Source organism: Euprymna scolopes, chromosome 8, assembly GCF_053919585.1.
Source record: "Euprymna scolopes isolate OS-2025 chromosome 8, ASM5391958v1, whole genome shotgun sequence".
NCBI lineage: Eukaryota > Metazoa > Mollusca > Cephalopoda > Sepiida > Sepiolidae > Euprymna > Euprymna scolopes.
Window position 1 is genome coordinate 128,280,063 of NC_136489.1, and position 13,515 is coordinate 128,293,577.

Sequence of the window (13,515 nt, forward strand, 5' to 3'; positions counted from 1 at the left end):
TTTTCATCAACATCCCACCTGTCGGACAGATTACCACATAACTACTTCTTCACAAACTACAAAGTAATAGTTTTCAAATCCAGTGTCAGTGTTATAAACCGTCCTGAAAGTTTGTTCATTCCATTCATCATTATTAATACTCTCACAATACTCCTTATCATTTAACTAACCATTTAATTATTCCTTATCCACAAGTGGCTTTAACCCCTTGACAAGTACTACCCCCTTAACAAAAATAGTCAATCGCTTGGTGTCAAAATAAGCCAAATTAGTGCATAAGGGGTCAGAAAAAATACATTTATTCTTAATGGTAAATGTTCTAAAAATAACACTGAAATTAGGTAAAATAATTGGATTGAATGCCGATTACTTTTTCTTCCTTCAACCTTCCCCAACGATGGTATCAGAATTTTTTGTCAATCCACCTCTTCACTTCCTTTTCAAACTGCGATTCTACCTCTCCTTTCAATGTGCTTTTGTAGCAGTTAATCTGATTTGTTAACACAGGTGGGTCTGTGGACCATTGCCACTCTACAGTTCACTTGTTACCATCGAAATGGGCTCGAAAATCCTCAGCCTGTCGATTGGACAGTATTTTTATCGGTTGAACTTCTTGGCATTCTCAGTACACACTGATTGCCAAACGTCACACGGCCTTTAGCTATTGTGACTCCTCCCAGTCGGTTTATCACATCTAGACCCAGTAACATGTCGATTCCCGCAATAACCCTGTTCAGCACAATCACTGAGTCGCAGTGGTATGCTCATCACCACGAGCTTGGCATCTGTCTCTCCACAGCACCTCATCATCTCTCGGCTGGAATCATTTGCCATAGAGGCTGCAACTGCCCCCAGTTCACCAGGACGTTTCACCTCAAAATCTCCATCGTTTCAATCTCACTCATTTGCTGCAGCTCCATGGAGATGTGGTCATGAAAACCACTCCCGACAGTCAGATTAATGGTTTTCTCAAGGCTGTCCAGCCAATCCTTATTTCTGCTGCATACACATCCACTGATTCCCCAGTCCAGGCAACTCTTGAGCTTATTGTATGCCTCAAAAGCACTCTCCGAAAATGCAGTTTTTTACTCTCGATATTCTCAATGGTTTAATCTATTTCTCCCATTTCCAGTAGACCACAAGCACATTCCCTTCTAAATACATTGAAATCAATATTGCTATATCTTCGATTTTTTTAAGCTTTGCAACTAGCTTCAGCTTGTTAAGCTAGGCGACCACATCTTCTCCAGTAAATGGTCTGATGATGTCGCTGCTTAGCCTTATTCGGTTACCCATTGTTGCTGAAATAGCTTGTAAATTCCTCCTGGCTTCGATATCCAAAATAAAAACGTTAAAAAAACGTTCCACTGCTGTCTAATTTCTTGCAACTGCAAAAACACAACTCTCTGCTCACAAGACTCACTCCTCCTGTCACCAAATCCTAAATCGCCGAGTCTCTAAAAGTCAGGCTTTTATACTACAATCAGCAGCATCTCATTTACATAAAGCGATCAGTTGGATTAGCATAAAACTAGAAAGGCAGCCATTTTTTTTTAATTTTATTTTTGTCTGCATGGTGTGTACCGACTTTTTAATGCACAGGTCCCACGGATACACTCCTACTTCCAACTTCAATTAAGTTGCAGCACATGCAACCTCAGTCCTAAAAATTGATAAATCGATTATAAATTGGTTATCCTACTGAACCACATTTCTTGTAAGTGGTGACTCCACTGTGAGTTCGTACAACAATAATAAAATTTTGGGAGCAAGAAGATTTTGGTAAATGTGGCCTGATTGTCCCACTGAAGACTTATTCATAAAGAGTTGCTTTTTAGGGGTATTACCCCCAACTTCCCCATGTTAAGAATGGCTTTCAGAATAAATACCCTCAACTTTGCCATGTTAAGAATGACTTTATGAATAAACACTCTTTGCAGGTAAGTCTTTAGTAGAATAATCAGGCCCCATTGACCGAATATTTAAGTAGGAGGTTTCTAATAGAACATTAACGGTCATATGCTTGAAGTGGCAAACACGATGCTCTTTTTAGGGAGAAAAGTCGAATGTGTCGCTGAACAAACTATGTGTTCATTGTGTTACCAACAAAGGAAAAAGAAAAACGGTAAAACTTGCAGAGAATGCTGTTTTACGGTTGTTGTAAAAATGGAACAGAAATTTAATTTTTGTTCCATTTTAAATTCAGTACATTTTTACATTACGTCCAAATCATCATTCACATTCAACACGTCAACTTTAGGTTTTCGGGTATGCTGACAAGGTTGGGGGTATCTATTCTGAAAGCCGTTTTTAACATGGGGAGGTTAGGAGGTGTCTATTCCATTTCTACATTTCCAATGTGAACAGTGAGTTGGACTTAAAAAAAAAAAAAAAAAAAAAAAAAAAAAAAAAATACCAAAATTGACTTTTTTCTTGAAAAATTAAATTATTTCGTTTTGTTAATAAAATTTGATCTTTATTAAAAAAAATTAAAAAAAAAAAAAAAAAATTGGCTGACGTACACGAATGCTACCCCTCTAGCGAAATACGCATCGGCTCCGATGTTGTACGCAGTTTGATTTTAGGGAACAACTATTTTTACAAGGTAAGAATTTTTGCATGTGTGGCCTAGCTTTTTTTTATTTATTTATTTTGGCTTGAACTTTGCGCTCTGCGAATTATTTTGTTATAATTTTTTTCTGTTTTTTTTGGGGGGGGGCAGAGATTATAATTATTATGTTGTTGTTGAATTATACTCTTTCGATTACTTTCGGTTTTTTGGTCAATGTCAAGTTCCTTTCCAACTTCCCCCCAAAATTTAAAATAACGATTTTAAAGGTTTTCAGTAGTACTGAAAACGAATATCACATTTAAATTTGGGGCAGATAAGTGAGCGCAAATAACTATGGAGGACCAAAAATACTAATTTTGGTTAACAGCATGTAATAAAAAAGAGACATTAGTTTGTCCCTTTGACAAATCCGTATTTGGTAGATTGGAAATTAGCAGCAGCAGCGCTTTAAGCTTATGGCGCAAAACGTGTTACAAAAATGCGATTTTCTACGACCCTGGAAAACCTCATCAGTATGCCCTGTATTTAAGAATTCAGGTGAAAAGTCATCTCCCTCTCAGTACAGACCAATAAGTCTCCTGTGTGTTATGAGTAAGTTGTTGGAATCCATATTAAATAAAGAAGTAGTCAACCACCTCAACAGAAACAACCTTCTTAGTGACATGCAATATGGTTTCCGCTCTGCAAGATCTACAGCAGATGTGCTAACGGTTATATCACATAGGATTAGTGAATCTCTTGACAAAAGTTTCCTTTCTAGGGCAATTGCTCTTGACATATCAAAGGCCTTCGATAAGGTATGGCATAAGGGCCTACTTCACAAGATTTCCAGCTACAGTATTACTGGAAATGTTTTCTCAATCATTAAATCATTTCTCTCTGATAGGTTGATAAGAGTAGTGGTTGATGGGCCCACAGTATTAATGCTGGAGTCCCCCAGGAGTCAATCCTGGGCCCAACTCTCTTCCTGATCTACATCAATGATCTCCCAAAACACATACTTAAATCATTCGTTGACATCTATGCTGATGACACGACCATCTATGGCAACACATTAAAGGCCGTAAATGACAAAGTTCTCTCTAATTCTCTCTCCTCTGATCTTGAGCGCGTGGTACAATGGGGGAAAAGGTGGCTGGTCACTTTTAATGCATCCAAAACCAAGCTTCTATCTTTACATCATCAACGCTCTGATCCCCATCTGGCATCAATTGAAATGGATGGCTCTCGTCTTGGGGAGGCTCCATGTTTTGACAAGCTTCTGGGTTTGACCTTTACTCCTGATCACGTACATCAAATCTGTTGCCAGGGACACTGGGAAAATGGTGGGATCCTTCTACCACTCCAGAAGATATCTCACTAATGATGCAATTCTCTATCTGTATAAAAGCCAAGTACGTCCAAGGATGGAGTACTGCTGCCACATCTGGACAGGAGCTGCTAAAAACAGCCTATCCTGCCTTGACAGAGTACAAAATAGACTTTGTGGTTTATTTTCTCTTCCCTGCAACCTCTCTCCCATAGAAGAGACGTTGCGAGCCTGTCTTTGTTTTATCGTTATTTCCATGGCAGGTGCTCGTCTGAGCTCCAATCCCTCGTCCTCCCTCGCCAATCTTTCACGAGAAACACCCGTCTGGCTGAAACTACTGTCAATAACTTTCCCCACTCTTTATCTGTGCCTAAATCCAAATGTAGATTCCATGAACAAAGCTTCTTTCTTAGAACTGCACGCCAGTGGAACTCTCTGCCGCTTGCTGGTTTCCCACCTGAATACAACTTGGACGTCTTCAAGTCCAACATAAACAAACTCCTGAAAAACTGCCCCCTTAAGCAAGACACTCTATCAAAACCCCCAATACTAATGATTACTGTACACGCAATAACCCTTATCCCTGAGTGGCCTTTGGGCCTTGATAAGTGGTGACCCCCATGTAAAAAAAAAAAACCCTCGCTTTAAAAAATCCTTTTATTTAAAAAATACATGGAATATAAATATAGACAATTCTTATATATGAAGAATTGAACCAGCCATTGCTTAGTTTTTTTTTTACAGATAAGTGATTTTTTGGCATTTATATATACTTAATATATTTTGGTACCATTTAAAATTTGTTGAATTTTGTGAAATCTTTAAGAAAACCAATGAAAAAAAAAAATTGTATTTTTTCGATTAAACCTTTCATTATTTTAAGATTTGGTCTTTCCTCATTTTATTGAAAAAAATTATGGTTTGAAATTACATTTTCATATTGCTTATAAGCTTTGAAACAGAGACAGTCAATCTGATGTTTATTCAAGTTTTCAAGGCAGCTTCTGATACTCCTAGCGGATAATCGCTTATGAAATCGGTCTTTTCAGACCCTTGCTTAAAAAATCCTTTTAGTTAAAAAGTACATGGAGTATAAAATATAAATATGGACAAATTCTTAGAAATGAAGAATGGAAGCACCCATTGATTAGTATTTTTTGTAAGTGATTTTTTTTTTAATTTATGTATATTTTATTTAAATTAAGTTAAAATTTGTTGAATTTCGTGAAATCTTTTTTTTAAGAAAACCGATTAAAAAAAATATTGTATATTTTTCGATTAAACCTTTCATTATTTTAAAATTTGGTCTTTGCTTCTTTTATTGAAAAAAAAAAATTAGGGTTTAAATTACATTATTCATGTAAGCTTCGAAAGATAGCGAGTCTAATTAGTCATTCCTTTTTAATGGCGACTTCTTTCTGACACTCCTACACGAGCAGTTTACAAAAAAACATACTTTTGTTTTTCGTTCTTTTTTCATTATAGAACTTGCATAGTTTTTAACAGGTGCTTCTGCAGCTAAATACTTCACAAAAATTTTGTTTACATTAGGGAAGGCGGTGGAGGATCAGTGGGTGTTGTGACAGCCGCCCCAACACTCAGTAATCCTCCATCGCCTCCTCTAATATAAACAAAATATCTAAAATGTAAACAAAAACATACACTCACACTTGGGGAAAAAGTACAAATTAAAAACAGACGATATGCCGTAAAAACAAAAGTATGAAAACAGTATTAAAGAAAAAAAAAAGAAATTGTTGAATGTTTCGATTAAAAAAAAAAAAGGTACTCATGCAAAGAGTGAGCTGTGCTGAAATAACATTTAAAAAGCCATTCTTAACATTGGGAGGGGATGGTGTTTTGTACCTATTCTGTACTTTAACCTTACAATTGAATAAAAAACATAAAACTTTAATTAAACGTGGAAATAAATTTAAAAAATAGAGTGGATCACTCTCTATATTAGCACCAAAAAAGAAATATATGTCGAAATGGTTAGGAAAAAAAGAAAAAGTAAACACAAATAAAATGTAAACGAATCTCTTAGTAAAAAACAGCACCGGTTTTCGGGAGTGCTAAAAACGAATATCACAGTTAAATTTGCTTTAGGATATGAAGAAATAGATGTATCAGAAATTTGGGAGGAATTTTTCACACCCCTAACAGAAAACTATGAATAAAATATAAAAAACTTGTAATTTCTCTTTTTAAAGTGGGTTGTTTATTTTCTGTATGGAATATACTTCCAAAATAATCTATTAAAAATAATAGAAACATTATTTTTTTAAAAATAGTATTTACAAAATGCCGGTGTGCCTTCAGGCAGCCATTTTTTTTTTACATAATAAAATCAATAGAATTTTAAACTTTAAAAATCTATCAAAATTTTTCTATTGGTTCAATTTTTACGATATTTTCAGGGTCAATGTGAAATTTTATGCTCTTTCCAATAAACCAAATATAATATTTTAGAGAAACGTTTTTTTTCAAATTCACCCCCCCCCATTTTGAAATGTCTATTAAAATTTTAATAATTTATATGCCAAAGTTTTATATATCACAAATTGAAGATGAAAGATCAATAAAGAAAATATTCTAATTTAAAAAAAAAAAAAAGTTTTTTGGAAATTTACCTGTAAAGTCCAAAGTGTAAAACATTTTTTTAAAAAAAAAAAAAAACATTGATTTTTTTTTTTTCAAATGAAAGCTCATGTTATGCTTACATCGTCAAGTAAATACCAGATGCTGACTGCAAATATTTCTATTTCATTGAATGTTTTCTTTGTTTTAGATATCCTAAAAAAATTTAGTCGATAAAGAAGTATTAAAATATATCAATCAAAAACTCGTGTATTTCATTAAAAAAAAAAAAAAAAAAAAAAAATCGATGAAGCAGATTTTTTGTTCTAGGGGAAAAACTTATAAGTGAATGTGCGTTTCCTTTTTTACTATGGAGGATGAAAGATATTAATTTTGGTTAACACACGCAATAAAAAAGGCATTATTTATGTCCCTTGGACGAATTTGTATTTCATAAATTTCATTTTAGCAGCAGCAGCTCTTTACAGCTTCGCGCAAAACACGTTGCGAAAATGCGATTTTCTACGACCCTCGCTTTGAAAAATCCTTTTATTTAAAAAATACACGGAATTTAAAATATAAATATGGATAAATTCTTAACAATGAAGGATGGAACTACCCATTTAATAGTATATTTTTTAAGTAAGTGATTTTTTGGCACATATATATATACATATGTTTATAAGCAAGTCAAAATATGTTAATTTTCTTTATATTTGTTTTAAAGAAAAACGCTTAAAAAAAATAAAATATTGCATAATTTGCTATTAAACCTGTTATTTTTTTAAAAATTGGTCTTTGCTCTTTTAATTGAAAAAAAAATTAGGGTTTGAATTACATTTTTCAAGTAGTTATAAGCTTCGAAAAATAGTAAGTTGAATTATTAAAGTTCTGATCATTTTTAATGGCCACTTTCTGATACACTAGCAGTATCAGAATTTTGGGGGAATTTTTAACACCCCTAACAGAAAACTGCGATTAAAATATAGAAAACTCGTAATTTCTCTTTCTAAAGTGGGTTATTTATTTTCTTTATAGAATATGCTTCCAAAATAAACTATTTAAGTTGTTTAAAAAATAATAGAAATATTATTTTTCATTGTTTAAAAAACATTGTTTACAAAGTGCGTGCGTGCGTTATGGGAAGCCATTTTGTTACGTAATGAAATCAATTGATTTTTATGAGATGAATATTTTTCAATTTTTAAACTTTAAAAATCTATCAAAATTTTCCTATTCGTTCAATTGTTACGTTTTTTTCAGGGTGAATGTAAAATTTTATGCTCTTTCCGATAAACTAAATATAATATTTTAGACAAACGTTGTTTTATAAATTCACCCCCCCATTTTGGAATGTCTATGAGAATTAATTTTGCTTGAAACGTTTTATATATCACAAATTGAAGATAAAACATGAATAAATAAAATACTCAAATTTAAAACAACAAAAAATATCACTTATCTGGTAATTTACCGGTAAAGTCCAAAATTTAAATCCTTCTTTTTTCGATAACCACGTGTTATTTTTTTGTTTTTTGTTTTTTACGTGGAAGCTTAATTTTTGGTTAGAATGTTCCAGTAATTAATAGTCGATCAGTTTATATAATTATATTTAATTCCTGGTTTCCTTTTTTTCGATATATAAAAAAAAAAAGACGAATTCGGATTATGCAGATGTATAGTATAATAAAAAAAATATTCAGGTATTTCTTTAAGATATTAAAAAAAGAAAAATACCAATGAACATCTGCGTCATATAGTAATTCGTGTTATTGAAAAAATGAAAACTATCAGGTTTTTTCTACGATAGCGTCAAGGCACAATAATAAAAAAAACCGGACAAGTTATCTCCCTTAAGTCAGGCAAAAACACCGTCCACGAAGGCCACGCTTTGACCCGACATTCAGCATTCTTCGGAGCAGACGTTCAGACGTATTTACTAGTTTTTAAAGAATTTTATTGGAATAATGGTGAGTTTTTTTGTTTTTTTTTACTACCCGTATTTTTTAACTTTCTGTAACTGATGAGAAAGTTGTATTTAAATTTTATTTTGACTTTTTAAACTTTATTTGAGTAAAAAACATTAATTTTTCAGGTAAGTTCACTTTATCGCCGAAAATGTTTCGGCGATAAAAAGTTACGTTTGTATTACTAGTGTCTCCGTCTGTACACATAGATTAAAAAGAAAGTGGTCTAAAAACAAAAATATAGCAAATAAATGTTATCAAAGGCAAGATAAAATATAAAAAACTCGTAATTTCTATTTTTAAAGTGGGTTTATTTTCTTTCTGGAATATACTTCCAGAACTTATAAAGTGAGTTGAGAAATTCGAAAAAGTTGTCCTAGAACAAATAAATGTTATCAAAGGCAAGATAAGTTACATTTCTACCTAACTGGATATATTTTTTGTGTTTTTATTCAGTGTAACAATGTAACATGTTTATTCAGCTCGAAAAACATGCAGTGTTTAAAATTCAAAATGGCGCCCGACTCTCTCTCGGAGAGGGTAAGTTTGGAAAAAGGTATTATAAATTATAAACTAGACAAAATACTGTTATTGCAAACTTTCCATCATGTTTTATAAATCTGTCCAAGGAAATTTAGATTTTCTTATTTTATTGTTAAAAAAAATTGAATCCAAACCTTTTATTCTGAATTCAAACTGTCTGCTGGAAAAATTTATTTTCTTGTAAAAAAAAAAAATTATTGCAAACTTTCTATCATGTTTTATAAATCTGTCCAAGGAAATTTAGATTTTCTTATTTTATTGTTACAAAAAATTGAATCCAAACCTTTTATTCTAAATTCAAACTGTCTGCTGGAAAAATTTATTTTCTTGTAAAAAAAAAAGACAAATATTGAAAAACTTTTTATTCTGGAATTTAAATCTGTCTAAAGAGAATTTATATTTTCTTATTTTGTTTTTAATAAAATTATTTAAACTTTTATTCTGATTTCAAAATGTACGCTGGAAAATTTTATTTATTTTCTTGTTTTAAAGACATTTGCAAACTTATCTTAATTTGTTCCCACTGAATTTAAAATAAACTCAATTTCTTATTTCAATAAATGCAAATGGAATTTCTTTGTCTTTCTGCTTAATTTCTCACATCTTTGAAGAATTTATAAGAAATTATTTGATTAAAATCTTACTGACATTGCAAAATAGGAAATGTCAATCCTAAAGTGTTACCTTCGTTTATTTTATACAAAACGGAATAAAAAACTTATATTATAAAGAAGACGTGTTTTGGTTTGTTATTATTGTTATTATTACATTAAATATTTGTTTAATCATATATTGTAAATATGAAGAATTCCACACTTTATTCAATATAATCCAATATCGAGATTATTAAGGTTTCTGAATTAGTGGGTTTTTTTTACACTTATAGGCCTCCGTACATAAGTAAGAGATAATTTTTCACTTCCGGTGTCGTTACAACTTGCTTTAAAGACACGCGTGGTCGCGATGTGTGTTGGAAAAATCCTTCCATTTAAAAATACATGGATTATAATACATAAATATGAATAAATTCTCATACAGGAAGATTAAAAGAAAGCATATCTTACTCATTAACCAGGTAAGTTCTTTATTTTGCCGTTAAAATAATTATCGTAAGATTCAAGTAATGTTATTGTTCGAATGTTAAGTGAAGAAATCGACGGAAAAATAAATAAAATTGTTTATTTCTCTATTAAAACTTTTATGATATTAAAATTTGGTCTTTGCTCGTTTTATTGAAATAAAATTTACGGGTTTAAATTACGTTTTACTATTATTAAAATCTGAAAGAAGGATAGGTGTATATTCAAAATGGCGACTTCGCCTGCGAATGTCCCCAAAATTCTGATACTGCTACTGATACACCTAATAAAGAAATTAGGCGATCTTGTACTGTAGGCCGTCAGCACACGACGACTCGGCCCTTCGAGGAGAGGGGACACCTAGTTATTTACACCGGTCGAAACGAAACGCAAATTCACGGTTGCCAGGTTGGCTTTTTTAAGAAAACCACAAAAAATGGACGAATTATCTGTTTATTTAAGTTTTTATTTATTTATATGTTTATTTAAGTTTTTTTATGAACTTTTAAGATTTAAAATTTTATAAAAAATATATTAAAGTTTATTTATGAAAATAATATATTTACTAAAAGTATGAAAGTTTTTTTATGAACTTTTAAGATTTAAAATTTTCAAATGTGTAACAAAACATTATAAAAAATATATTAAAGTTTATTTATGAAAAAAAAGATATTTATTAAAAGTTTTATTTATGAAATTTAGTTATGAAACAATATACTGTTCTCGTATACATAATAATATACGTTGGAAAACATGTCCTTTTCCACAACGTCTCCATAACTCTTCCATCAGATGCGAATGGGACAAGTTATCAATCGTTGCTGATCTCCTCAGTCGTTTTTTTATTTGATACCAAAACCCCTCAACAGTTTGGGTGTGGATTGAGGAGTCCGCTGGGTTAACAAAATATTGCTGATGGATTACCTTATCGTGAAGGTAAATTGGTGGCAGACTATCATATGCCGCCCATCCGTCGCTTAGAATCCTCGTCCCTGGCAAAATCCAGGATCTTATTATTGGGATTAGCGTCTGGCTGTCCCTTTTTTCAACCTCTATCAGATTACACTTATTACTTCCTCGCTCCACGGCCGCAAATACCCATAATCCGTTCTTCACGCGCCCTCTGTTGTATTTTCGGCGGAAGAACAGAGACTCATCAATCTCAACTTCTTTGGGAATCTGTGTTTGGTCGTCTATGCCACCAAGTAGCATTGGATTGTCGTACAGGTTTTTCTCACACACCTCACGGATGAACGACATCCAATCTCCAATTGTGTGTTCAGACACCTGGACCTCCTCCATTATTTGGCACTGGGGCATTCCCATGCTCCACCAGAATAACAAATTTAATAATTTTCTAAGTGGTAGGCGGCTTTTTTCAAAAAAAGATCCTTTCCTCACACTGGGTGAGGACCTGCCTGCAGGGTCGTACGCAATTCCAAACAAACCCATCCGAATTATTGGATCTTTTGTGCAGGACCCTCGCCCTATTGCACTGTTCACAGTGGCTTGTGTTGCCTATAAGGCCCAATGCTGCTGCAGCTTCAAATTCATTACTTCCGAGTAACTCCCCGAAAGTAGCGAAGGTCCACCTCCTCTGCTGGATTTCTGGAACTGCCATGACATGGTCGATAATTTCGGTTTTCATGTTTTTTTTTTTTTAAGTACAACTTAAAACAAAAAATAACGTAATACTAAATAGTAAAAGTATAAAAAATGTGAAATTTTCAAACAAAAAAAGTAAAAAAAATTGAAATTCTATTTAAATTTAATAAAATTTAATAAAACAAAAAAAAAAAACTTTCAAACAAAAAACCCAAAAAAACAACTTACACAAAAACTTTACCGTAATAAAAAAAAACAAAAAACTTTCAAACAAAAATTATAAAGAAAATATGATTTAATTACAAACAAAAATGAAAATTATCTGTACACTAAAAAAGTATTTCTTCTGTAAATTTCAAACAAATTTTGTGGTTTTCTTAAAAAAGCCAATCTGGCAACCGTGAATTTGCGTTTCGTTTCGACCGGTGTAAATAACTAGGTGTTCCTCCTCCTCGAAGGGCCGCGTCGTCGTGTGCTGACGGCCTACAGTACAAGATCGCCAGAAATTACTAGGTGACCAGAAAGTGGGTGCTCATTTTACGTGAAATTTATATAGGAAAGTGATCCCCCACTTTTTAAAAAAATTTCTTCATATCGTGAAAACTAATTATCTGCCCCAAATTTAAACGTGGAATTCGTTTTCAGCACCACGGAAAACCTTTAAAATGACGAGTTAGGTTACTCGTCATTTTAAAGTTTTTTGAGGAGTTGGAAAGAAACTTGACATTGACCGGTTTTTTGTTTTTGTTTTTTGGGTGGGGGCACAATAACAATAAAGGATTAAAATGGAACAAAAATTAAATTTCTGCTCCATTTTTACAACAACCGTAAAACAGCATTCTCCGCAAGTTTTACCAAAAAAAACAAAAAAAAATAAGGGGGGATACTGTTTATGGTATGAGTCAGAAGGGGACATTTGAGAAATCTAAACTTACTGGAAAATTATACTGTTTGTTAAGCATTTAAGTAAAATGTAGGACCAGAGCAATTTGATTAAAAAAATAAATAAATGAATAAAAAGATTAAAACGTAACGCAATTTTACTTTCCATTCCACTTTCAAAGCAAAGCGCTTTCGACAAGTTTTACACAATTTATAAAATAAATGAAGTTGGCCTGGCCTAAGTTTGAAACAAAATAACTCCGTTGATCAAAAAGAAAGATCAACATTATATATAAGTAAGTCCTTACAAGAAAATTAACATTTAAAATGAAGGAAATATAATTTCAAAAGTAAAGTTAGTTTCAACTCACCAAGAAATTGGCATAACATGTGTTGAAACGGTGAACGGAAACTGGCGCTTAACGAACCGGTGTAATAGGAAAAGTGTTCCCCCATTACATATTAGGTTGAAATAAAATTACCAAAATTTAAAATATAATTAAAAAAACAATCACCTCATTGATTTCTAAATCAAAATTAATTAGATAAAAAGATAATAATTTTCTTTCTGACGTGTAAGAAAGAAATACAAACTAAAACAATAAATTTCGGAAAATGTATTTAGAGCATTTTTTTTTTTTTGTTATTGTTGCTTTCTTACAGGAAGTGACGACTAACGTTTTCCGAGGTAAACATTACTGTATTTAAAATAATTTCAAAGCTGTTTTGCTGTCTCGTTAAAACTTGTAATAAGGTCCGATTATTGAAATATGACCACACAGAATGAAACCCGGGTTACTGAAAAACAACAAAAAAATTCTTACCGATTTATTTATATTACATCTTTTGACTCAAACTGATATATTTTACATTTCACTAGGCACCCCCAAAAGTCACCACAGAATTACTCCCCCCCCCCATATGTAAAACGATGTAACTTTATTATGACTTAATATTATCATTATAACTTTTGTACCA

At 32.2% G+C, this 13,515-nt stretch overlaps 1 protein-coding gene across 1 annotated transcript in view; it reads right to left on the minus strand.

The window, feature by feature from the left end:
- LOC145283767 (nuclear pore complex protein Nup107-like) overlaps positions 1-13,029 on the minus strand; it is a 124,046-nt gene extending 111,017 nt beyond the window's left edge. The window contains exon 1 of the mRNA XM_080132823.1: positions 12,909-13,029. The gene's annotated coding sequence lies outside the window, so the exon portion shown is untranslated. The remainder of the gene's footprint in view (positions 1-12,908) is intronic.
- Positions 13,030-13,515: the final 486 nt, after the last annotated feature.